The sequence below is a fragment of the Engystomops pustulosus genome, chromosome 7 (genome assembly GCF_040894005.1).
Source record: "Engystomops pustulosus chromosome 7, aEngPut4.maternal, whole genome shotgun sequence".
In the NCBI taxonomy this organism is placed as follows: Eukaryota; Metazoa; Chordata; class Amphibia; order Anura; family Leptodactylidae; genus Engystomops; species Engystomops pustulosus.
Window position 1 is genome coordinate 59,818,448 of NC_092417.1, and position 27,813 is coordinate 59,846,260.

The 27,813-nt window shown below is 43.2% G+C and overlaps 1 protein-coding gene across 1 annotated transcript in view; it reads left to right on the forward strand.

Annotated features, from left to right (window-relative positions):
* Positions 1 to 378: 378 nt before the first annotated feature.
* FRMD6 (FERM domain containing 6) overlaps positions 379 to 27,813 on the forward strand; it is a 153,444-nt gene continuing 126,009 nt past the window's right edge. The window contains exon 1 of the mRNA XM_072116100.1: positions 379 to 706. The gene's annotated coding sequence lies outside the window, so the exon portion shown is untranslated. The remainder of the gene's footprint in view (positions 707 to 27,813) is intronic.

The window sequence follows — 27,813 nt, forward strand, 5'->3', positions numbered from 1 at the left end:
TATTCTGAATCTATCTCCACAAACCTATGAACCTGTTCAGCTAACCCTGCACTAGAACATGCTGCCTTGAGATCAGACAATTTCTGATCCTCTCCTGGTCCCTCATGTTATTGGTCCAGGTCCAGGACCAGGACCTTTCCACATTTCCTCGCCCACCTTCTTCTTACACCAAATATAGGATATTACTCATGTTTTGGTCTATAATACTCCAGGGACAGGTGTTTTTTCTTGTGTAATGTCGGGTGCCCTTATTACCTAACCTGCATTCTTGTTTTACCACTAATCCATGTGTCTCCTTCCTCCAGGTTGATACAAGTTCTAGCTTGATTGTCGAAATATATTCAGCTCCAAAGAGTCTTAAGTAGAAAACGCAAAGCCCTAGTGATCTGCAGTCATGTTTGCTGTGCTTTCATTGTGCATAGACCACAGATAATAAAGTGGGCAATCTAATAGGGCACGACTATAGCATGATAGCATCCTTCAGCATCACCCCATGGACAAGTAGGGGCATGTGAAGGCATCACATTGAGCTTGTTCATATAATTTTCTGTGGGACGACACTATGTGGGAATGGAACCTAGCTGTCAGTCTCTCGACCACTAACTAGGACTCTGCATGGTTTAACCCATTCATTCCGGTGGAAATACAAGCTGATACAAGGGATTTAGGACTGGTCCCGCATTATAGTGACGCAAATCATCAAAAGGTAAGGTCATCTCATAAATATTCTATGAATATATGATGTGGATTCTTCTATGTCACCTTTATGTGGGGCCACTTACACACGCCCGCTTGTTATATCTATCCTCGTAATTGTAGAATTAATTTACATAACGTTGTCAATTGGCAGTGGGTTTAATGACTTGCTGATAACCCTAAAAGCGGTTGTTAAAAAGAATGGATCCTCTGTGAAATATAATAAAAGTCTGATCTATGGTGGGTTGGAAACTAGGGGTGACATCAACCTTCAGTGGAGTTATATTTGCCTAGAAAAGACCACTTTTTGTCACATTTTGACCCTATACTGTTAGACCGGGTCACTGACCAGCAGCCATGATATACAAAGTGGGTACAAATCCTCCTGGTGCACACGCATCAGTCATGGCACTAATAAAGATCACTTTGCCCGATAGCGTCTGTCCAGCAATTTTCGGGGTACCATACATTCCCCAAATAATTGCGAGCCATACCATGATCTTTCTATGCCGGCATCCATACCTCCTTCTTTCTTCTTGCGAGCTTTGACATGGACAGTTTTTCGGAGATTATAGTAGCACTTTAATTCTGGGTGACCACGGTCTGCACATTGTCACTACATTCTTTGTATAGGACATTACTTAGCAACAAACTGCAAGAAACCATGAATAAAGTGAGATAATAATTAATAGAAGCGATTCCAGCGCTCACCAGTTTTCCTGTAAGAGCTTCCAACTCATTCACCCATATCTGCCCTCTGAATTTACTCATTACATGTAAATCGATGCGCTTGTCTCAATTTCTCAACTATAAGATAATCTGCAGACACTATTTGACCTTGCATTTAAAAAGATAGTCAGCCCTTGCTACAACAGCTTACAATCTAACTTGTGTTCAGGAAATTAACAGACCACAAATCTAAGCACTCAAGTTATTATAAAGACAACATCCTGCACAATTATGTACCTGGCACCTATCTGTTATTAGGGCACAAACAGAGGGAAACAATATGGGATGTTAAGATAAAATCTACATGTCTAAGATCAAAGCATCTCACACAGAAGTCTCCAGGAAGGTATTATTTGAGTTAATTCCCATGGATTATGTTGAACCTTGTTAATGTGAGCTCATCAAGTCCTGGCATGGAGGGTGTAAGGGCATGCTTGTTTCTGTAGTCCTCTACAATGTATTAGGATGCAGAAGTATAAGGTAATAAAAGCAATATTTCAAAAGAATATACAGTGTCTTGTATATACATTGTATTGTCCTGAACTGATCCTGATTCAATGTCTACATTATGCACTACAACTGCATATACAGCTGATTATCAGTCATTCCATATAGTTTGATGTATGTGAATGCGTGTTTCCAGTCTTATACAAGATGTAACTCAGGATCAGTACTGGTTGACTAATGTAATATGTACAGTGACTTCACCGGCATAATAGTGAATGCAGCTCTGGAGCATAATACAGGATGTAACTCAGTATAAGTAATGTAACTAATGGACACTGTGGGGGTAATTTATGAAGGCTTGTACACCAGGTTTTGCGCATGACCATGAATTGTGATTATTTTCCACATCACAGAACGTACATACCAAGTGTTTATGGAGGGGCATGAAGGGGGCCGTGCTCAGCAAAGTGGGCGCTCCTGCCCCGCGACTAGCTATAACTTTTGCCAGTGCTGGTGCAGTTTATAGAGCAATTTTTACACCAGGCTCTGGACTAGACTATTCATGCTGATTCAAATGATTTAGATAAATGAATGTAATAAAACAACAGTTAGGTATGATATACATATGATCACAGCCCCCCTAAATTTCACAAAGCCTGACATAATAATGAAGAGCTTTTGGAACTGGGGTTAACTAGTTAAGTAGCTGCCACTATATGCAGGATGGAAACACTTCAGAATGTGCTATTTTTAGACTCAGTTTTAACATTCACAGGAAGAGACAAAACTCTTTTGATAAAATTCCTTTATGAAAGATTTTGTTCTCTGACAATGGTTGTCTATGGCACCACAAGCCCTAATATCCATGTGCCTACGGCTCCTTCAGTGGCATAACATTCCTGTACTATTGCATTGCTGTGTTCATCAACCCTATAACATGACATCCTTGGCTCTATTATGCCTGCATGGTGACATGTATAAGCAATTGTCATTGAGGAAGATTGTCCTTTATTAGATGATAAGACTGTATGCTTTATCTTTATGCAATATCATACCTATGTGTTCATTTAACCTACTAGAAAACTAGAATAGTTTTCCCAGTACAGTACTGTGTTGTCACTGTGTGTGTTATACCTGTACTGTGACATCACTGTATGAATTATCCCTGTACTTTGATATCACTGTGTGCCCTATCACTGTGCTATGGTATTAATGTGTGCATTATCCCTGTACTGTGACATCATTGTGTGCATTATCTCTCTGCTGTGACATCACTGCTGAAGACTTATGAAAAGTGTTGTAAGGTAAGACAGTGTACCGTTTTTAGACTGTCTAGTCGTACTTTCTATGTCCTATTAGTTGACTTAATGTAATGCTGTAGATAGGAACTGTGCATGGGTACATATGGGCAGTGAGCCCTAACAATAGACTCGCCAAGCTATTCCTACCTACTTGCCCATCCTACACTAGATGGTAGGGGATAACTGGCTGACATTCCCTTCCTGCACTAAAGTGAAAAACAGCAACATAAAAATGACAAAACAAAACATAGAAGGAAGGTTGTGCAAATATGGAAGAAAACAAAGAGTACTACTAAGTACAGAGAAAGAACACAAATGAGGGTCAGAAGGCAAGCTGAAGTAAGAAAATTGCAAGTACTGGCAAGTAGGCTAACAGTCGTCTTTTGGGATGCCAGAAAATGGACCACTGAAATCCACATCAAACAGAAAACACACTAGTAATAGGAATGTGAATGGAGAAACATACTAGTCATAAAATTGTCTTAAATGCTTGATAAATGTGTCCACCACAGTTTATTTGCAAGTGCCTCATATTGTTTCTTATAAGAGTTCTATAAAGAGCACAGATAAACATCAAGATACTTTGATTCCTTTGCTAATGTGTATAGATTTTACATGGCAAGAAGCCCCCGCACACAAATGTGTTGATGTTGCACTGGCACCATAGTTATAATGCTATGTATTGTGCTGCTGCAGGACTTTTAGATGTTTGTATTTCATGTGGTATGCATTCTGTATGGAGGAGGCCAGAGGGAGTTTTCTTTAAAATGAATTAAACACAAGCCTGGAATCTGGAGAGAGAAAAGAATATCAACTTCTGATTTTCCAGACATTTGCCTATTTTCACAACTACATGAAAACCCTGGAGCCGTCACAGTTTTTGATGCTCATCGGAGCAGACATTTCTCTCCACACTCTGTAAATGACTTCACGGAGACTGAATTATGGATGTGGGTAAAAGTAAAAACATGAGATACAGCCAAACTTTCGCCTCCATTACTTTTTGCTGTTAATTGAATCTGCTCCTGCACATTAAAGAATTATTTTGGGTACAATTGTAATGTGATTTGCCCTAATAATATGTGGATGGGAATGGTCTATTGTGTGAAACTATGGATCCTCTTTATTTTCTGGAATATAACCAACACTAGTTCTATATGGTACAGTGAAATATCTTATATGTTCATCCATGGGGAGTGTGGGGGAGAATAGCTGTTGTCTTAATAATCATGCAGTGAATGTGAACTATGAGATAAATGAGAAGGGGTGGACAGAGAGTGAATTATGGTATCAAGCAATATAGGACTTTGAGCACCCGACGTCTCAAAACCCCCGCCAGTAAAGGCTATTAACTGTTTGAATGCCGCTGTGCGCTGCCATTTTAGGGAGGACCCCAATCGGTGCTCCCCAGTTAAGTAGTTTCAGTACACCCATTGATTTAAATGGCGCTGGTGACTTTGCCAGCAGCATTTAAACAGTTAAATGCTGAGTTAACATGATAAATTGCATCTTATTAATATTGGGGAGTGCAACAATAAACCCAAGCCTTGTACAGTTCAAGGCAGTGGATCTACCATTAAGCTGAGCAGAATGAAACTTGTTATTGGCTTAGGTGTAAGACCAAGGTTTCAGTGGAACAAACTGAAGGTGGAGAACCTAGCAGAAAAATGTCCATCTTGTGCTAACAATGGCCACACCAATACCACTCCATTCACATTAGAACAAGGGTCTGAAATGAGGAACTAGCCCTCCAGCAAACTAACCTTTTCTCCTATGCCCCATAACTCATTATTTATCTACAGTACTAATATTGAGGGTTTCTGTAAAAAATTCATAGAATTATCCATTAATATCATATTGGATTAGCTGAAGGACCTGCTCCCTACGTCTGATTGTGATTATTCCTTCTATCACAGCTAAGTCCCAAGGATCAGTATTCTAGTCCTAGTGAGCCACTCTAACATAATTGTGGACGACACTCAGGTTTATTGACCGTTATTCTTCAATACTCATTTGGCCTTTGTGTGAATGATCCAATACGGTAGATGTTCAAGGCCTTCATCAGCAACTTTAACCGTTTCATTCAATTAGAAATCATTGACAACCTTCAAAAAAGACATAAAATGAAAGATTGTAAATAGAGAGAGAAACATTTTGCTCTGTAAAAAATTTTCCCAAAATTTTCCCAAAATATTTCCCAAAGTTTGTAGGACATACTAATCTGGCTACAGAACAACTTGGGTATTAGCTATGATCTATACTATCATCAAATCTAATTGCATATACCGTATTTTTCGAACTATACGGCACAAAAAATCCTTTGATTTTCTCAGAAATCAAAGGTGCGCCTTATAGTCCAGTGCGCCTTATATATGAACCGTACTTACAGACAACAGCTGCCTTGAACTGTGCACAGGTCTGCCACCTGCTGGTCATTCATCCTTATAATCAGGTGCGCCTTATAATCCGATGCACCTTATATATGAACTTAGATGTTTTAGCAGGCATTTATTGATGGAGCGCCTTATCCGGCACGGAATCCGGAAAAATACAGTAGTACATTTCATATTATAATATTGAAAATTACAATACTCGTAGGACACAGCAGAGGATAGGATCATGGGGGCTCACCAGGGGTATACACATAGCATTAGTGCCAAACCCCTCCATTGGATGACAACAAAATATGGCAAATACTCCAGGCTGGAGTGCCTGGGAAGCCTAACCGATACAAGATTTGGCTGGAAGAAGTGCTCATGGTTGCCCTGGACGGATGGAAGAGAAAGAATACATGAAAACTTACAGTCGGAAATATCACCTGTAAGTCACCAAACTCTTGTCAGTAAATGTGCATGCACCTCCATTGGACTGGACCCTGAAGTTTTAAATGACATAAAACAGTGTTCCATATACAGAGCACATAAACAAAGCTTAAAGGTTACTACAAAAAAGAAAATTGAAAAACATTACCAGGAGCAACACATAAATCTTACCACTACATTACAGCTAATTGCCGTCAAGATTTTAATTTTAATTTGAAATATGCAATTTTAATTTCACGATCAACATGAAACAGAGCATCCCATTATCCAGGGATCACTAAGACAACACAAGTAACATGCCTGAACACCCAGCCCTTGCCCTGAGAACTCCCATCTAAAGAGTTAAATATTGACTGCTGTGCTCACATCTACATGTAATTACCTGCCGCTAGATTACATTAGGATTTATGTTACTACCTGACTGATCTGGAATTCATTTCAGCTTAATGAACAGTTTTCTATTGAAGTTGGTAATATTAAAATAAGGAACAATAACTCCCATCATCTTTTTGATGTAAAAGATAATAATGTGGTCTCCTCTGACTCTAGCTCAGTCTTGCTTCTACTCCCCATAAATTTTACCTTTGCTTGTCAAAGTTCGGAAATATCAAAAGCCAAATATTCTTCTTCATCACTGACTGATATCAGACAATGGATTTTTCGGTGTTTTCATGGGAAATCTGTATTTATTTAAAGCACAATTTTGATACGCTTGAAATAGTTTAAGAGAACCTACCATTTAAATTAACCCACCCAAAATAAATACTTAATTAAAAACTATGATTAAAAAGCATTGTCCTTATCCCTAAATTATTATTTTCCATGGCTGTCATCTGATGTGAGTCCAATAACACTAAACGAGTCCTTTATATTATATTTTACTTGCATTGCCCTGATTGAAAGGTCTCACTGCTAGGACATAATGCTGTGTGGTACATTGAGCAAGAGCTCTGTTACATCATTGAGCAGTTCATGTCATGTGACCACGGTGATGTCATCAAGGTCCTTTACCCAGTAAGATTTGTAATGTCTACCCTATATATGTATCTGATCACATGGAATTACAGCAGCCTCCATGGATGCATGGGGAGGAGTAGAATTCCATGGAGGCATGCTGTGATTTCATGAGATCAAATGCATACATGGGGTAGATGTTGCAAAACTTACTGGACAAAGGACCTTAGATGACATCCCCCTGGTCACATGCAGGGCCGCCGATAGGGCAGTACAACTGGTACTGCCCTATGGGGCCCGGACTCTAAGACACTAGGGGGGGGGGCCCGGGGGCCCGGCCGGTGGGCCGCAGGCGGCAGATGACAGAGCCGTTTTGGAAGCGGCATAATTGCAATGTAGGCGATTCGGGAAGTGCCCGAATCGCTCACAGTAAGTAGTGCAGAGCTGCCGCTGGCAAGTCCGTGCAGCGCAATGTATATCCATGGCATCGGTGTCTTCAGACATCGATGCCATTGATATGCAGAGCGGCGCAGCACCGACCTGTTTCTCTGCGCCGCTCTCTTGCTCCGGGAGACCCAGGCACTTCTGTTCAGGTCGCGGGCAGCGAGGGATGACGTCACCGCGACCCGAGCTGAAGAGTCTGGAGGAGAAGTAAATGATAGCGTCAGCGCGGGAAGACAACAATATGTAAGTTTAAGTTTTTCTTGCAGTATAACAATTAGATTGTGCACTAGGGTAAAAGTGGGGATGGAGAAACTTTACAATTGGACTGCAACATAATCAAATGAGGAGTGGGAGACTCTTTCTGGGGCTGCTTACATAACTAAACAAGGCCTGGGAGGCTGTATATGTGGACAGAATTTCATTAAACTTGGGGATGGGGATCTGTATGTAGAAGGCTGTATATACAGTAATTTCAATGGGGAAAACTGTATATAGGAACCTTAGAAACTAGTGTGGGAGCTGTATATGGTTTACTGTATATAGTTATACGGGGAGGATCTGTATATAGGGGCCTGACTTTAATAAAACTGTGGGTAGGGGGTTGTATATGGGGGCCCGATTTTTAGTAAATTTGGGGCTATATTGAAGGGAGCTGTATATAATGTAATTTGGGGGGCTCTGTACCTTGAAAGGAGTTGTATATAAATAATTATATTTGTATAACAAATAAGAAGGGTCTGTGCATAAATGCATTAGGGGGTTCTATATACATTGTTAATGTGTCATTGTCACTGTCATTATATTATTGTAACTAAGAGGGGGAAATATATATGTATTAGATTAGGGTGGCAGTGTATATAAAATCATAAGAGGGGCTCTATGTAAATGAATAATAATAGCGGGGTGTATATTAAAGGGGTTGGCCTAGACCTGGAAAAATGGATATGTGGCTGGGAGGAGGCTGCTAAAAAGAATAAACATTCACTTACCTCCTTGGTCCCCATATACAGTTCTGAGACATAGCGTGGTGGGACGGCGGTGGGGGACACCAAGAGGAAAGTAAATGTTTATTTTTTCAGCAGCCCCATCCAGGGACATTTAATTAGAGGACAGACTGATGCATTTATACTGTATTTTGATGCATATGCATTTTGTAAACAGCAATGTGTGTTTTGCTTTATGGTGGCTTAGTAGGGCAGCACGTTGGCTTAATGGTTAGCATTACAGCCTTGCAGCGTTGGGGACCTGGGTTCAAGATGTTTGCCTAGGTTTCCTCCGGGTCTTCTGGTTTCCTCCCATACTCCAAAACATACTGGTTGGTTGATTAGATTGTGAGCCCCATTGGGGACAGGGACGGATTTGGCAAAACTGTGCAGCTCTGTGTAATCTGTGTGCGCTGTATAAATAAAGGAGTTATTATTATTAATATTAATGTAAAAAGCGAAAACACATGTTATGGGGGGGGGGGAGGGGCGCATTTCAGTTTTTGCCTCAGGCAGCAAAAGGGCTAGAATCGGCCCTGGGCCGCAGACTGTGCGGTCTGTGCTGCACAATATGTGTGGTCAGCGCCGCCTGTGCCCGGGTGATGACACGTCATGGCCGCCCGGCTGTCCCAGTCTCACCTGAAGCTGGAGGCTGAGATTGAGCGCTGCAGGGCTGAAGGGCAATGGGAGAAGATCCAGGTGCTGGTCAGACAGCTCGCACCCAAGGTGCAGGACAGCGCGGGTGAGTGGCAGAGCGTGCGCGGGGCAGCAGGGAGTGACTGTACTACAACGCTCATCCTCCTGCACTGGCTGCAGTGTCAAGGTGACTGGCATGGGGCAGGGGACTTGGCACAGGGCTGGCAGACACCTTTATGTCACTACAGTGCAAGTATCTGAGATGAGAGCCAGGAAGTGACAGGACGCAGCATCTCCTGCAGGACCCTCCGAGACTTCCTGATACTGAGATTGTCTCATCACACCCTCATGTATATAGCTACCAGACCTCTGTATACTTGCCTGTCCCCCCTGTATACCTGCCTGTCCCCCTGTATACCTGCCTGTCCCCCTGTATACCTGCCTGTCCTCCTGTATACCTGCCTGTCCCCCTGTATACCTGCCTGTCCCCCTGTATACCTGCCTGTCCCCCTGTATACCTGCCTGTCCCCCTGTATACCTGCCTGTCCCTCTGTATACCTGCCTGTCCCTCTGTATACCTGCCTGTCCTCCTGTATACCTGCCTGTCCTCCTGTATACCCGCCTGTCCTCCTGTACACCCGCCTGTCCTCCTGTACACCCGCCTGTCCTCCTGTACACCCGCCTGTCCCCCTGTATACCCGCCTGTCCCCCTGTATACCCGCCTGTCCCCCTGTATACCCGCCTGTCCCTCTGTATACCCGCCTGTCCCTCTGTATACCTGCCTGTCCTCCTGTATACCTGCCTGTCCTCCTGTATACCTGCCTGTCCTCCTGTATACCTGCCTGTCCTCCTGTATACCTGCCTGTCCTCTGTATACCTGCCTGTCCTCTGTATACCTGCCTGTCCTCCTGTATACCTGCCTGTCCTCCTGTATACCTGCCTGTCCCTCTGTATACCTGCCTGTCCCCCTGTATACCCGCCTGTCCCCCGGTATACCCGCCTGTCCCCCTGTATACCCGCCTGTGCCCCTGTATACCCGCCTGTCCCCCTGTATACCCGCCTGTGCCCCTGTATACCTGCCTGTCCCCCTGTATACCCGCCTGTGCCCCTGTATACCTGCCTGTCCCCCTGTATACCCGCCTGTCCCCCTGTATACCCGCCTGTGCCCCTGTATACCCGCCTGTCCCCCGGTATACCCGCCTGTCCCCCTGTATACCCGCCTGTGCCCCTGTATACCTGCCTGTCCCCCTGTATACCCGCCTGTCCCCCTGTATACCCGCCTGTCCCCCTGTATACCCGCCTGTGCCCCTGTATACCTGCCTGTCCCCCTGTATACCCGCCTGTCCCCCTGTATACCCGCCTGTGCCCCTGTATACCCGCCTGTCCCCCTGTATACTTGCCTGTGCCCCTGTATACCCGCCTGTCCCCCTGTATACTTGCCTGTCCCCCTGTATACCCGCCTGTCCTCCTGTAGGCTTGTTCGGTTTTGGGGTGTGTTGGGGCCCAGACACTTTTGCTGTATGGGGCCCCGAATTTCCTGATGGCTGCCCTGGTCACATGACATGCTGAGAAGAGAAAAATAGAACGAGACACGGGCGGCGCCCCTAGTGCAATAGGTCACTTATAAGTGAGATGAGATGTTAGAGAGTATCTGCTCACCTGAAGACACCTTGTGTCTAATGCGTCTAGAGTAGATACTTTTTGTTCTCCGGTAGCTGTGGCTCGGGTGTGCTGCGTCTTCCCGGGGTCCGGTACAGTGGTAGTGCCGGATAGGAAATCACAGGGATGTATAGGTTTGAAAAAACCGGGTTGGTATAAGACGCGCTGCCCCAATTGAGTTGTATCCGACACGGTAGTGGAGTGCAAGGTATTATTTATTTAGAGGATAAAAAGGACTACGCGTTTCGGGGGTGGTCTACCCCCTTCCTCAGGTCCGTGATAATTGCTAGGCAAAACAACATGATAAAAACTAGTTTAGAGTATATATACATATAAAAGATGATGTTTGTTTTTTTGAAAAGATTATATAAAGAGTAAAAACGTGTCTATAAAGTACAGGTCATTTCGTCGTTTCTTGGTGGAATAAATTCATATCATACAAGTACTGACAAAAATAATTCATAATTGATAGTATCAAGGAAATACATAAACAGGAAATTCATAGTAATATGTAAAAGAAAATTCATAAAAAGAAAATACATGTGGTGCATGTAGGGACGTCTGAATATAAATAATATAAAATGTGGTAATAGGGTAAACTGTATAGAATATATAAAATATAATATATAAAAATGTAATATATAAAATATCATACAGGTATGGGGTGGTGGAGAAAAAGATAGTGTAGAGCAGGCGGGATTCCATACTATAGTGGATGCGTGGAACAGATGGGTTTGTGATGCAGATGAATTGGGTAATAGGGAGATGGGTTAATGATATAGTGTGGTGTACAAGTCAATTATGTAGTTACCTTGAGCGCCAGGGTTCAGGGTAAACACAGGACGGCTGTTGAAGAGTGAGAGGGGGATTAGGTGCCTTGAATGAGAGCATCTGTATGATAGCGGGGGTATGAGGGGGGAGATAACTTACTGTTCCCGGTGTTTAGGGTGAAAAAAAAAAAAAAAAATAGTTGTAAGAGGTGTATGAATAAAGTTGGAGAAAAAAAAAAAAAAAAAAGTTGAAGAAAAAAAAGTGGGTGGATGGATAAATAGTTCAATTCAATAGCAGCATACATAATTAGTTAGATGGATGATTAATGATTAAATGAATATTAGTTAAATGAATAATTAGATAATTAAATAGATCAAAAGTGGATGAGTCTGCGTATGTGAGTATTGTGGAATCAGGTACGTTCGATTAGTTCATTTAGTCCATTGGGGGTCAGGGTGTTTAATTTAAAGATCCAAAAGTTCTCCCTATGGACCAGTTGGTTAAACCTATCTGGATGTGAGGTAGGGATTTGCTCGATCGGGGTGAGTTTCAATAGGAGTGGGTCTTTGTTGTGATGGGATGCAAAGTGACGGGATACACTGTGTAGGGGGTAACCACAGTTAATTTTGCTCCGATGGGTATTGATGCGTTCTCTGAGATTCTGGGTCGTACGTCCCACATATTGTAAGGAGCAAGGGCATTCTAGGACATAAATTACGTAATCTGAGCCACAATTGATAAATGAGTTGATACTGAATGATTCTCCTGTGGATAGGGCTTTGAAGTCTTTGGTTTTGTTATTAAGAATGTCGCAAGTTTTGCATCTTTCTTTATTGCACCTGTAGCAGCCCTTTAATTCTGGAAAGAAGGATAAAGTAGTTTTCTCTTTTGTTTTACGGAGTTTTGTGGGGGCTAGGATATTCTTGAGGGTGGGGGCCCTTCTGAATGTGAGATGTGGTTTGGATGGGAGTAGTTCTGAAATGTATGGGTCTTTTTTGAGGATGTTCCAGTTTTGTTCTAGGGTATGTCTGATCAGGTTATGGTCTGTGGTGTAGGTGGTGATGAAGTTGGATTTGTGCGATGGGGCATGTGCTTTTTTGTGGGGGGGATAAGGCAGTCCTTTTGTGTGAGGCAGTTGACTTTCTGGTAGGCGTTTTTTAGTATGCCTGGTGGATAGCCTTTTTCGGTAAATCTCTCCCTGAGAATTTTTGATTGTGTCTGAAAAGTTTTATGGTCAGTGCAATTTCGGCGGATCCTTTTGTATTGGCCGTATGGTACATTTTGTAACCACTTTTTGTAGTGGGAGCTTGAATAATCCAGATAGCTGTTCACGTCTACGGTTTTAAAAAAGGTTCTGGTGATCAAATGGGAGTTATGTTCGTCAACTTGGATGAGGAGGTCCAGGAATTCTATTTGGGTCTGAGATGTGTTTACTGTTAGCTCGATGCCCCATGAGTTCTGGTTGATTTCTTTGACAAAGCTTAAGGCTTGGGCTTCTGTTCCTTTCCAGATAATGAAGAGGTCGTCTATGTACCTTCTAAAAAAATGGATCAAGTGACTGTAGTTGGTGTTGCCTACAATGTGGGTATGTTCGAAACGGCCCATAAATATGTTTGCATAACTAGGTGCAAATCTTGTCCCCATGGCTGTCCCCCTGACCTGTGAGTAGATGTCCTGTTGGAATGTGAAAGTGTTGTGTTCCAGAATGAAAAGAATGCTGTCGAGAATGAATGTGATCTGTGTCGGAGGGATTGATGGATCTGTATGGAGAGTATGTTTTATTGCTTCTATGCCCAGAGTGTGTGAGATGTTAGTGTAAAGTGAGGAAACATCCATAGTGATCAGGATGAAATCAGACTGCCACTGTATTTTGTCTAGTTCAATAATAAGCTGTGCCGAGTCTCTGAGATAGGTGGGGAGTCTCTGAGATAGCTGAGAAGAGGCACTGGATATGTGGTGGAGTTGATGAGAGTGGCCGGCCAAGCAGGACATGCCTCCTCTGATGCCAGTAGGATAACATAAGGTTGATTTATGGGGATGTAAAGGAAATTTTTTTAGCTAAAATATGGGTGTCAGTTAGTTAATATTGCTCTATGGGATCCTGTCATTGGCCATATTTGTGAAAATGTGGCAGCAGGTTCCATTTAAGCGTCATAAAAATTTGAACTTCCCTACAGGGACATCGGAGAACTAAAACCCTAAGTGACCAATAAAATCAAACAACTTTCAGTAACATGTAAATCTTATGGAGATTAGTGGGTAAACAAATTAGTGTATTTTCTGATTTTCTTTTACATTTTATAGGGGACTTATCGAAAAGTTTAGGGCTAAGCCCCAGGTTTTCATACAGATGAGTTTAGATCCACCTGCCGTGAGGGCTCACAATCTCTATGGGAGGGAAGATGGAGACACAAGGTGAGGGAGCAGAGCAGTGCAGTTATTGTAGGCAACAGTCTGACACATTTTGGTAGAGAGTTCCAGAGTATGGGGGAAGCACGGGAGAAGTCCTGGATGCAGTTGTGAGAAAAATGGATGGTAATAGAATGAAGCTGAAGGTCCTGTGAGGAACAGAGATTACGTGTGGGATGGTATTTATTACATGTGGTGCCAGCTGTGGACCGTCCTCAATAATAATAATGATAATAATCTATATTTATATAGCGCCATCATATTCCATAACAATTTACAAATCATAGGGGACATATACAAATATAATATTACATTACAGAGTACCAACAATCATATGGAACAATAGGAGTGAGGGCCCAGTTCACCAGAGCTTACCAGAGTGATGTATCCCGCTGTGAATATGCAGAGGCGGGCATATCATACGATATCATATAATAACTGTCCCACATAGTGTTTAAAGTCCAGTAGTAGTACAATGTGAATCACAGACAATTTGTTAAAGTCACAGTTGTAATGTGAACGTTTAGAGAGAATGTGAAGTAAGAATCCTGTTTTTGTTTTATTCCGATGGGTATTTATTCTCTAATATATTAGGGTGAACATGGACATTGTAGTAAATATACTACATAGTCGGAAGAACAATTAAGGAAGGATCCAATTTTGAATGTTTCTCCTGTAATAACCGAGGAGAATTTGTCGGTGCGATGGTATAATCTAGAGAAAGATAGATTAGGTCTTAGGATGTTAGAAGGAACCTAATATCATATCTGCTTTAATAGGTACATTCCCGATGGTATGGATGGTTTGATGAAATAAAGCTATTTAAGACAAACACCACCTCTACTATTCATGATTGGTAGCAGCGCGTCATAACACCTGGCCATTTTCTCACTCACGTCGTAGGGAGGTGAAGGGGAGAGTTAAAGGTTCTAAGCTTAAATGTAAAGTGCATAAAGCCTCGAGTTGTGAAATGATGCAGTGGCATATTAATAGTCTCTGGGGGGAAACCGGGGAATTCTACAGTGAAAACTCCTATCATAGTAGCGCTTTTATTTTCTGTCTACCTACAAAATTCATTCCCTTCATTCTGGATATCTGAAGATATGTTCATCTCAAACAGGTCTCCCATTAAACCCCACTGTTCCGCCAAGATGAAAAAAAACAGAGCCTTCTCCTTGATAAACTTCTAACTCTTAAGTCAAGTGAACACTATGACCTACAAATAACACCCACATTAAAGTGATGTGTGGTGAAGTATGAATGTCTTAAATTGATAGATTGACCAAAGGTCAAAGCAGCTAATAATAAGACTGTTTTTCTGAATACCTTTGGCTACCAATGCTGCATTGCGAGTTGTATGATGAAAGATGTTATGGAGGAAAGATTGTTGCTAGTATTGAATATTCAGAACTTGTAGTCATTGAAATGGTCAGAAATTTAAAGGGTCTTTAAGGTGATGAAATCTCACTGCTGCAACAATATTTTCAGCAGACATTGGGAGGGAGGAGAGCAGAGGGAGCAGGGAAGCGAGGGAGAGAGGTACGGGGGAAGGGGGGGGGGGTAAGAGCTGTAGCCCAGAGGGACTCTGGTGATGTCCCCAATGCCCTTGTGCTTAGTTTATGTAAAAATAAAGATCCTTTTATAAGCATAGTAAGCATAGGAACAGAACCCCTAATAAATATAGTGTTATAATCATTGAAATCAAACATCGTAAACCAGGGGCACTTACTCATAAATTACGCCAAAATCCGATCATGTGCGACACAACCCCCTTCTAAATACCTGTCCCAGCAGCGAAAATCCCAAAAATTTCTAAAAGCCAACGAAAGTGCGATCCGTGGTCCCTTAGTAAATAAGCCCCAATATATTTTTAGTATGGAGTTGGGAGAAAGCTACTGCCAGGGCTTCTGTCTTCTGTTTTCTGTTGTCATCAAAGCATTAGGTACACTAAACATGAGAGACATCAGTATACTTATTAGATATTTGCCTCATCCAGGCTTCTAACTAATGTTTGTCGACAGTTTAGAAAATCAAACAGGTTGTCTAAAAGTGATGATGTGCCCAATGTAATGAAGGATCTATACCCCTGTTTTTTTTAAGATGGTTGAAACCCATATAAGCACAAGGAGAGTAAAGAGCTCAAACAGATGTTGCCCCTAGTTGAAGGCCTTGTTATTCTAGGCACAATTTTGGAAATATTGTCAAATAAATGATTTTAGAAAGACAAGCATGATATTGCTATTGCGGGAGATTTTATCCGAAGTGTCTAAGAGCAGAACTGTTTTAGTTGCCCACAGCAAACAATAAGAGCTCAGCTTTCATTTTCCCACAGTTGTTTATAAAATGAAAGCTGAGCTCTGATTAGTTGCCATGTACAACTAGAACAGTTCTGCCCACAGACACGTCTGATAAATCTCACCATAAATATAGTTTTAGATACATTTTGCCCTAATACATGACATTCAATATATTCTGTATTTAAATGAACTTATAATAGAACATTCTACACAGTACAAAGATTTTGAAATGAAGATAAAATCTATTCTATGTTTACCTACATGGAATAACTTGAGTGGTTCTCAAATGTTGCATCTGGTTGACTTGCAGTATATTGGCATTCCCTCAATGGGTGCATCGTCCAGACATGTTTCACCTTGTTGCATTTATTCATAGCCTGATTTGGGCCAAGGCACAATGTGAAATGTTGATGTGAGGACATAGCGCCTTCCTTGTAAACAGCCAGAGCAGAATATATAGGTGTGGTCTGTTTCTTTTTCACTGCGTAAGATGACGACTGTTATTGACATGTACGGAGCCTTGATGTAGGCTAAGGAGCTAATATCATAATTGGGCGGGATCCTGTCAGTCTTGACACAGATGTGTTGTGTTTGCAGGGTAATAGAGCATCCAACTATTTTTCAGTTTTAAAAAATACATGAGTTTGATGGTCTATATCCAACCTTGTGAAATCACATGGCAGTAACATATTGGGGCTCATTTACTAAGGGTCCTGCGGCCGCACTTTGGTTGGATATTCTGCCGATTTCCGATCCGCACTGCATTGCGCCGTTGCGATCGGATTTTGGCGCATCGGCGCCGGCTTGCACACGACACAAATCGGGGGGCGGGCCGTCGGATAACCCGACAGATTCGGACTACGTCCGGGATTAAACATTTCAAATTGTGTTGCAAGACACGCACTAACATGCACCGGGAAGAAGAAGGTCAACTCCGGCGGACCGCGGCGGGGAAGAGACGGATGCAGGAACTCGGGCGCACGAGCTATGTGAATTGCGCCGGACTTCTTCGGACCGTCTGGATCCGGGATCGCGACAGGAACAGGTAAGTAAATTTGCCCCATTAACTTACTCTTGCTAGTAAAGTTGGCCCCCACCATGCGACTGTTCCCATAAGAGACTTTTCAGCCAATAAGCATTCTGTATTGTTTTATGACTAAAGTGCCTATTACTAAAGTTTATATTCTAACCCAGCTGCAATGTCCAACTCTGTCCTACACAATCCCAGTATTGGTTTAAAGATTGAGCCTGGCTAAGCACTGACCCCCTTACAAGATGGCGCCTCACAACAGGTGTTGGGGCACATGTTGGAAACAGCTTGTGTACGGTTACCTCTGTCTGAATATTTGGCTCCATACATTGAGGGTGCGTCCACACATTCAGTCTTTCAGATGTAGTTTTTGGAGCCAAAATCTGGTGTGGATCATAATAAGTTAGACAAATAATTAAAAAATACTATTCCTCCTACTATTTTTATTCCATTCCTGGTTTGGGCTTCAAAATCTGCATCTGAAAATCTGAACATGTGACTGCACCCTCAGAGTATAATTATTTCCTCTGATGCACAAGCCAGGAGGGCCATGCTGTCAGACTCAGGTGGTAGATTAATAGATTCAGCAGGGGCCATCTGAAGAGTCATAAATTGAAGATCCTAGGCCCAAGTGCAATATTCTTTACATCCTTCTGTTACCAGTCATTTATAATAGTGGCAGAGGAACCTGTGGGCTCATTCAGGTTTCAGGTCAGAAAACTCCCAACTCCTTTAAGTGCACAACATTATGAGGTAATTTTGAAGAGACTTTTGGCCAATCAATTTCCAGAAAGTTATTGATGATATGTCCTGTATGCACAATAATAACACAGCATACACAATATAACACTGAGGAGGGGTTCACACCATGTTGTAAGGAGACCCTCCATTGCCTACATTCAGCGCATATGTCGCTCAGATGGAGGCTGCTGGATGGATAGACATAGCTTCCTACCTCTTTTCATCCAGCATTTTTTTAAGGAAATATAATGGGCAGATGGAAGCAACAACTATGCCTCTGTCTGCCTCTATTTGTCAATGTATACCCCTAGTGTATATACGTCGGGAATGCACCCAACATATATACTTAGTGTATACTTTTACAATGAAAACTTGATGAATACAAAGAACAAGGTGTGAACCCACCCTATCCAAAAGTGGACATGCACATGTAGGTTGCTCCTTAAATTTATTACATTCAGTAAGCCCAAATAGCTGCAGTCCTTCATTGCCCATACTGTACACAATAAGGTCATAGTACTGTATATACATTCATCGTGTCAAGCAGCTTTGTCAGCTGAAGTATACTTCAGTGCGAATTTCTTCATCTCCGCAGCAAATTACAAGACTCTCCCACTCTGCCAGGGACAACTTACACAGTCATTTATCATCACTGTTATGAAAAACTATAAACACAGCCATTGCCGAATGTAAATGTGACTAAAATTACATTAATGCGGAAGACAAACTCATTTAGCAGATTTCATTATATTTTTGCAAAGGATGGATATATTTTTGAAAACAAGAAGTTGTAATTTCTTTGTGGCTCATGAGATTTTATTTGGAAACTTTTTTGAGTTCCATATAATTTAGCAGTTCCCATGCACATCATTGCAGTATTATGTGAATACAGTTTGGTTTACCTATTGCTAAAGTCTTACAAACCTAGGCCAAGGGTTTGGACCTTGGTAAGGTCCAAAGCTGCAAAAAAAACCAAAATCGATAATGGTAACTAACGGCACTGCCAAAAGTAGTAAAATCCAAAAATGTATTATATCTATCTCAGTGTAGAACAGTGTAGAATATATGTATAAAGCTGTTTAAGTTGCTCTCTATTGCTACCTATTCCCATCTCTGTATTTGGCTGAGGTGGGAATTCCCTTATAAAGTTGCTTCTTGAGCGCCAATCCTTTTGCCTCTTCCTGTAGGGCAATTTCAGACCAGAAATGGTGGGAATATGGACTAACATCTCAGTGGTAGATATCAACTACTATTTAGTTTAAAACTATTCCTTAGAAGAAACCTAAAGTTTGAACATTACTTATGGTCAGTAAGGTCACAGCTGAAGGCACACCACAGCTACAATTTACGTAATTTTGGGGGATATTGGACAGGCTGGCTGTAATTTTCAAGCAGTTGAAGTCAGCACAGCTGGTGGCCTGAGCCTCATGGATTTCTCTTTATATGCTGTCAGTTCTGTTATGTTTGATGTTGACTTTTTCCTCCCAAGTACTTGTTAGAAAAATCTCTTCATTAAGCCATAAAGAGATTTTCTTCTACAAACAAAAAGCTAATCGTAGTTCTTCACCTCTGCCGCCCTGGAGATAAGAGGAGAGCAGACACACTGGATGTGAAAACACAGATACCCTATCAGGCTGTGAACAAAAATGTGCATTACCAAAATGCAGGCTTCCTTCAAGATTAAGACACTTGCTGTCCTTAAAACTGCCAGAATCAGTGGCTATAAGTCTCCACATGCCTGCAAGGCAGACTTGATTGGCAAACTCTCTGTAAGGATAGCTCTTACACACTGACTTTACTGCAGAGGTACAACCACATTGAAACCGCGCTCTATACAGTTCTCTTCCTTCTGAAATAGATATACTGGTTTGGCTTTAATCCCACATCATGTCATTAGGCTTCCTGAAAGTCATGCTTGATGGTAAGGGGGCTGCCTTACAAGGTAGAGGCATGGTTTTTCTTTCCCCATCTAGAAAAACCTATTTCAAAGAGATAATAGGGTAGATTTACTAATATTATCTAAAAGTTACACAGTTAGACAGAGAGCCATAATACTTTTAAGACTGCTTCAGTTTTTGCATTCCTATTTTCCATATCTCTGCATTTCATTTTTCCATTTACATTGTCATAGGGCTGCGGGAATACTTGTACTTCATAGTGGCACCATTTAATACTCTGTGCAGTCTATTGTAAAGCTGGAATAATGGTAGCATTGACAATAAGATGCAGTTATGGGGCAATTTTTTGACGGGTTTTACTGTGCTGTCCTAAAGACACATAGGGCATTTATAAGTGCTTTTACGCCAGTTTGCGAATTATTTTTGGGGCTATACCACATTCACACCATATGGACCTAAGCCTTGAGTGCCATCTAATGATAAATTCCCCCATATTCTTTATTCTTTAGGTCAATAAGATCATGAATATACCAAACCTATGTAGATATGTTTATTATATATTTATATAGATATTTTATGTCTTTAATAAAAATTTTAAAACTTTGTTAAAAAAATTGAACAGTCTCTGTATCACTATATTGTGGCACCTATAATTTTTTCATACTTTTCACACAGAGTTGTGTATGAATTTTTATCAAATTCACGGGTGGCAAAATGGTGAAAAAACTGTGATTATTATCCGCTACTACCCCTAATGGATAATCATTGTTATATTTTGACATACCAGGCATTTTGGGATGCAGGGAACATAACATTTTTATGATATGTTTATTTTGTATGTACATTCTAGAAAAATTGAAGGTGGTGGATTTGAATTTTATTTTTCATATCTTTATTAGTTTTTAAAATATTTTTACTATTAATTTCAGCTCGCTGATTAAATATACTGCAGTATTTACAGTGTAATGTGAATTTACTTCTCTTGGCAGGCGGTAATCATTACTGCCACCTGTCATGGCAACCAGTCTATGTCTTCTGATTGGATCACATATAGCACTGCTAGCAGTGTCGGACTGCTTGTCCTTGGGCCCACCAGAGAAAATCAATCTGGGGGCCCACTCTTCGTTATCCCCCATAAAATTTACTCTAGTAGCTTTCAAATTGAGTTGTTTTCTGGTTGACCTCCGGGGTTCAGTATTGGGTTGAGCCAGGGCCCACCGGGGGATCCTCTGGTGGGCCAGTCTGATACCGACTGCTAGTACCATTTCACAACAGTTAACTGCAGCTGACTGCTGTATAATACAGCAGACACCTGTCATATATGTGGTAATGTATGACTTAATCTATCCTAGTAAAATGCACCAAAATTTTACATGTACTTGCCACTTATTATGAAAAGGGATTGGACCAAGATTGTGATGTTTGTCTGGTTTTGTGTTTGACTTTGTTTGGATATTGTCAATATATTTTGTGTAAAAATGAGGGATTAGAGCAACGAGAGATAGACTTTCCATTACAGCCACATTGTGTGTACTCTGGAAATTTTTAGTAGGTTAGTAGCTTCCGTAGTAGTTTATAGAAGAGCATCTAGTTTGGTTGGGTAACTTCAGAAACCATGGTGAATAGGACCTATTTATTTTGCATCATGTGTACATTAAATAAAATTAAGAGTTTACACTAAATAAAATACAATAATATAAACTTATTGAACTAACATTAGGATCTAGGAATGATTGACACACAATGCCAGAGGGATTGAGGGTCAACTGTCACACCTGACAGTTCACACCAACTGTCTTATTTTTGTCTTTATGGGTTGCTGGTCCAACCATAGAAACCTTATAGACATCTGATTACTTCTAATCATCTAGAATTATAGACCTAGAATGTTTAACCATCCTATGAACAAGCTATTAATCTAGTTCCATCCTTGTGGATTTGCAGATTAAATTTATGGAAAAAAGCTATTTAATTAAAGTTAAGACCCAATTTGTCTGTTTCTCGTTCTTGCTGGTTGGGTGAGTTACTCATGTGTTTATGATGGTTTAAAGTAATACACTGTTATCTATGTTCTGTCCTTGAAACTCTCTGTCTTCTGTGGATATTACAAGATGACAGAATTATTTTCTCTGCTTTGATCTGGTGCATGGACTATCTTATAATATGTGGAGACAGTGCCAAAATCATAGGCAGATCCGTATTACAGGCCAACAACAACATTAACTTACTTAAAGAACCCATACAAACTTCATACAGAGACACATACATGGAAAATAATATCTATGTATCCCGGTATGCATCTCTGTATCAATTTTGTAAAGGTGATATAGGAGGTCATTCAGAGGTAAAAACTAGAGATGAGCGAACATACTCGTCCGAGCTTGATGCTCGTTCGAGCATTAGCGTACTCGAAACTGCTCGTTGCTCGGACGAATACTTCGCCCGCTCGAGAAAATGGCAGCTCCCGCCGTTTTGCTTTTTGGCGGCCAGAAACAGAGCCAATCACAAGCCAGGAGACTCTGCACTCCAACCAGCATGACGTGGTACCCTTACACGTCGATAGCAGTGGTTGGCTGGCCAGATGAGGTGACCCTGGGATAGACTAGCCGCTGCCCGCGCTGCTCGGATCATTCTGTGTCTGGATGCCGCTAGGGAGAGAGCTGCTGCTGGTCAGGGACAGCGTTAGGGTGCTAGTAGATTACTGTTAGGCAGGAGTGATTCTCCAAGAACCCAACAGCCCTTCTTAGGGCTACAATAACGTTATACTTTTTTTTTTGTGGCTGTGCTTGCTGGCACTAGTAGTGCAGCTAGTAACATATTGTGAGGAATTTGCAGGGGGACTTGCTACCGTTGTGTTTAGCTCTTAGTGACACACATATCCACCTCAAACACCAAAGTGGGAAAATTTATTAGGGGTTGGATTTCAATTAGGCACAGTCTGCCATTTCCTTTTTATTTTACGTTTATTTTTTCATAACTCAGCGTCATCTCATCAGTGTGCTTTCATACTTGGCTAGAAAATAGCCAAAGGAGAATCCAAACGGCTTACTTACGCCTACAATAGCGTTATATATATTTTATTTCTGGTTGATCTGCTGGTGGCTGTCCTTGCTGCAGTGCATATACTAGCCAATTGTGAGGAATTTGGAGTGAGACTTGCGACCGCTGTGTTTAGCGCTTAGTGACGCACATATCCATCGCAAAGACCGAAGTGGGAAAATTTATTAGGGGTTGGATTTCAATTAGGCACAGTCTGCCATTTCCTTTTTATTTTCCTTTTATTTTTTCATAACTCAGCGTCATCTCATCAGTGTGCTTTCATACTTGGCTAGAAAATAGCCATAGCAATAGGATAGCATTGTTTGGTTTTAAAAACTAAAAAACACAAAAAAAAACTAAAAAACACAAAAAAACACAAAAAAAAGTTAAAAAAAAAATTAAAGTTATATAACTTTCATTTTCAAAATGTTTAACCCGAGGCCTAAGGGTAGAGGACGAGGACGAGGGCGGGGACGTGGGCGTCCATCTACTGCAGGGGTCAGAGGCCGTGGTCCTGGGTGGGGTGAGACACCACCTGCTGATGAGGGAGCAGGGGAACGCCGCAGAGCTACACTCCCTAGGTTCATCATGTCTGAAGTTACTGGGACTCGTGGTAGAGCACTGTTGAGGAATGCTTCGAGCAATTTGTCCACCAGTCAGTCTTCCACGCAGTCCACCCATGTCACCGAAATTGGCACTCCTCCAGCTCCTGCACCTCAGCCTCCTCCCCCCCAGTCTGCCCCCTCCCAGGAAAATTTGGCATTTGAAGCGCCATACTCCGAGGAACTGTTTTCTGGACCCTTCCCACAGTCACAAACCACTTGTCCGGTTGCTGCTGAGCAATTTTCCGATGCCCAGGTTTTCCACCAGTCGCAGTCTGTGGGTGATGATGACCTTCTTGACGTAGTGTCAGACAGTGGTGAAGTTGTTGTCAGGGCAGGAAGTCCGAGGGGGGAGCAGACTGAGGGATCGGAGGATGATGAGGTGACAGACCCAAGCTGGGTTGAGAGGCCGGGTGAACACAGTGCTTCTGAGACGGAGGAGAGTCCTATAGCAGAACAGGTTGGAAGAGGCAGTGGTGGGGCCAGACGGAGAGGCAGGGCCAGAGCAGGTGCATCAGCGCCAAATGTGTCACGTAGTGAAGCTCCCGTGGCGAGGGCTCCCGCGGCGAGGGCTAGATTTTCAGAAGTCTGGAGGTTCTTTAAGGAAACACCGGATGACCGACGGACTGTGGTGTGCAACCTTTGCCAAACCAGGATCAGCAGGGGTTCCACCACTACTAGCTTAACTACCACCAGTATGCGCAGGCATATGAATGCTAAACACCCGAATCAGTGGCACCAAGCCCGTTCACCTCCGGCCGTGCACACCACTGCTCCTTCCCCTGTGTCAGCTGATAGTCAGCCCCCTGCCCAGGACCCTGCCACAAAAACCCCATCGTCGCCTCCACGATCCTCCACAGCATCCACCAGCGTTCAGCTCTCCATACCCCAGACGCTGGAGCAGAAAAGAAAATATAGTGCAACCCACCCGCACGCCCAAGCCCTTAATGTCCACATCTCCAGATTGCTTAGCCTGGAGATGCTGCCCTATAGGCTAGTAGAGACCGAGGCCTTTCGCAACCTCATGGCGGCGGCCGCCCCTCGGTATTCGGTCCCCAGCCGCCACTACTTTTCCCGATGTGCAGTCCCAGCCCTGCACCAGCACGTGTCAGACAACATCATCCGTGCCCTGACCAACGCCGTTTCTGACAAGGTCCACCTGACCACGGACACGTGGACGAGTGCTGCCGGGCAGGGCCACTATATATCGCTGACGGCACATTGGGTTAACTTGGTGGAGGCTGGGACCGAATCTGACCCTGGGGCTGGTCATATACTGCCGACGCCGAGGATTGCGGGGCCTACCTCGGTCCAGGTCTCAAAGGCCTACTATGCCTCCTCCTCCTCCCACCCCTCCTCCACCTCCTCCTCCGAACTACCATCCGTGGGCATGGCGCCATCAGTCGCTAGCTCTAGGCACAGCAGCAGTGCCGTCGCTAAGCGACAGCAGGCGGTGCTCAAACTGCTGAGCCTAGGCGATAAAAGGCACACCGCCCAAGAACTATTACAGGGCATCACGGCGCAGACTGATCTGTGGCTGGCACCGCTGAACCTGAAGCCAGGCATGGTTGTGTGTGACAACGGCCGTAACCTGGCCCATGTGTTAAATCTGATAGTTCAGCGTTTCCTCAAGACATATCCCAATCTGTCAGATTTGCTCACGAAGGTGCGCCGCATCTGTGCGCATTTCAGGAAGTCCAGCACAGATGCTGCCACTCTCAGGGCAGCGCAGCGCCGCCTCCAACTGCCCGCTCACCGACTGTTGTGCGACGTGCCCACGAGGTGGAATTCAACATTAACCATGTTATCCAGAGTTTACCAGCAGCGCAGAGCGATTGTAGACTGCCAGATGTCAACTTCCACCAGAACTGGTAGTCAGGTCAGTCAGCTTCCTCAAGTCTACAATGAGGAGTGGACGTGGATGTCTGATATCTGTCAGGTGCTGAGTAACTTTGAGGAGTCAACACAGATGGTCAGTGGCGATGCCGCCATCATCAGCCTCACCATCCCGCTGCTTGGCCTGTTGAAAAACTCTCTGATCAGCATGAAGTCGGAAGCTTTGCGCTCGTCACAAGAGACGGGGGAAGAAGATTCCCTTGTTGATAGCCAAAGCACCCTCAGGTCTGTTTCTCAGCGCATATCGGAGGAGGTGGAGGAGGATGAGGAGGAAGAGGAGGACAATGTTGGCGAGACACAAGAGGGGAGCATTGCTCAGACCTTCACTGTTCAGCGTGTATGGGAAGAAGAAGAGGAGTTGGAGGAGTTGGAGGAGGAGGAAATGGGCAGTCAGGCCAGTGAGGGGAGTGAATTCTTGCGCGTTGGGACTCTGGCGCATATGGCAGATTTCATGCTAGGCTGCCTATCCCGTGACCCTCGCGTTCAAAGAATTTATTCCAGCTCCGATTACTGGGTATTCACTCTCCTGGACCCACGGTACAATCAAAATCTTTCCACTCTCATCCCTGGAGAGGAAAAGAGTGTGAGAATGCATGAATACCAGCAGGCCCTGGTGCACAAGCTGAAACAGTATTTCCCTTCTGACAGCGCTAGCGGCAGAGTGCGTAGTTCTGCGGGACAAGTAGCGAGGGAGAGTAGGCGAGCAGGCAGCTTGTCCAGCACTGGCAAGGGTACGCTTTACAAGGCTTTTGCCAGCTTTATGTCACCCCAGCAAGACACTGTCACCTGTCCCCAGTCTCGGCAGAGTAGGGCTGATCTTTACAGAAAGATGGTGAGGGAGTACGTAGCTGACCATACCATCGTCCTAAATGATCACACAGCTCCCTACAACTACTGGGTTTCAAAGCTGGACATGTGGCACGAACTGGCGCTGTACGCCTTGGAGGTTCTTGCCTGCCCTGCCGCTAGCGTCTTGTCCGAACGGGTTTTCAGTGCAGCTGGTGGCATCATCACCGATAAGCGTACACACCTGTCGACTGACAGCGCTGACAGGCTGACGCTTATTAAGATGAATAAAGCCTGGATTTCTCATAATTTCCAATCTCCACCAGGTGAAGGAAGCTCAACCTGAATAATTTATGCACTCCTCCTCCTCCTCCTCATTTTCCTCCTTCTCCTCCTCTTTGTACACTAAAGCAGAGGAAACTGGCTATTTTTTGACAGGGCCCACTGGCTCTAGCTATAGTACTTTATGCATTTAATTTTTCTGGAGGGCCACCTACCCGGTCCTCTGTTTTAAACAATTTTTGGGAGTGCCACATACAGGCACTCAATCTATTCAATTTTTCTGGAGGGCCACCTACCTGCTCCTCTGGTTTGAAAACTTTTTTGGACTGCCACATACAGGCACTCAATCTATTCCATTTTTCTGGAGGGCCACCTACCTGCTCCTCTGGTTTGAAAACTTTTTTGGACTGCCACATACAGGCACTCAATCTATTCCATTTTTCTGGAGGGCCACCTACCTGCTCCTCTGGTTTGAAAACTTTTTTGGACTGCCACATACAGGCACTCAATCTATCCCATTTTTCTGGAGGGCCACCTACCTGCTCCTCTGGTTTGAAAACTTTTTTGGACTGCCACATACAGGCACTCAATCTATTCCATTTTTCTGGAGGGCCACCTACCTGCTCCTCTGGTTTGAAAACTTTTTTGGACTGCCACATACAGGCACTATCCAAATTAAATTGTCTCCATAGCAGCCTCCACACGTTGTCTCCATTGCTACCTCCAAAAGTCGTCCATATAGCTGCCTCCATACATCGTCCCCTTATCAAACGAGGTGTGTCAGGCAGAAATTTGGGTTGTTTTCATGGATTCCACATCAAAGTTGTTAACTTTGTTGCCACCCTGCCGTGTTATCCACAAAATATACTGGCAAACTTTTATGATTAACCGATATTATTTCAGCGCTTCTTGCGCATCTGTTTACATTCCCCTCACCCGCCATATCCCAAACTTATAAGAACGCTACTACACTTGATCTTATACAAAAGGTTCTTAGAAGTGCTGTTTGGGGAGTAGCCTAGAGACAGGGGCTTGGATTGGCGAAAGCTCGCCTGGCAGCGGAGCGCCAGCTCCATGCCAAGATTCAACTAACATAGTTTTAACTGCAGCACCTTTAATCTACTACTAGTTCACTGCCTCCATACATGGTCCCCTTATCAAACGAGCTGTGTCAGGCAGAATTTTGGGTTGTTTTCATGGCTTCCACATCAAACTTGTTAACTTTGTCGCCACCCTGCTGTGTTATCCACAAAATATACTGGCAAACTTTTATGATTAACCGATATTATTTCAGCGCTTCTTGCGCATCTGTTTACATTCCCCTCACCCGCCATATCCCAAACTTATAAGAACGCTACTACACTCAACTTGGTGCAGGCTGGGACCGAGTC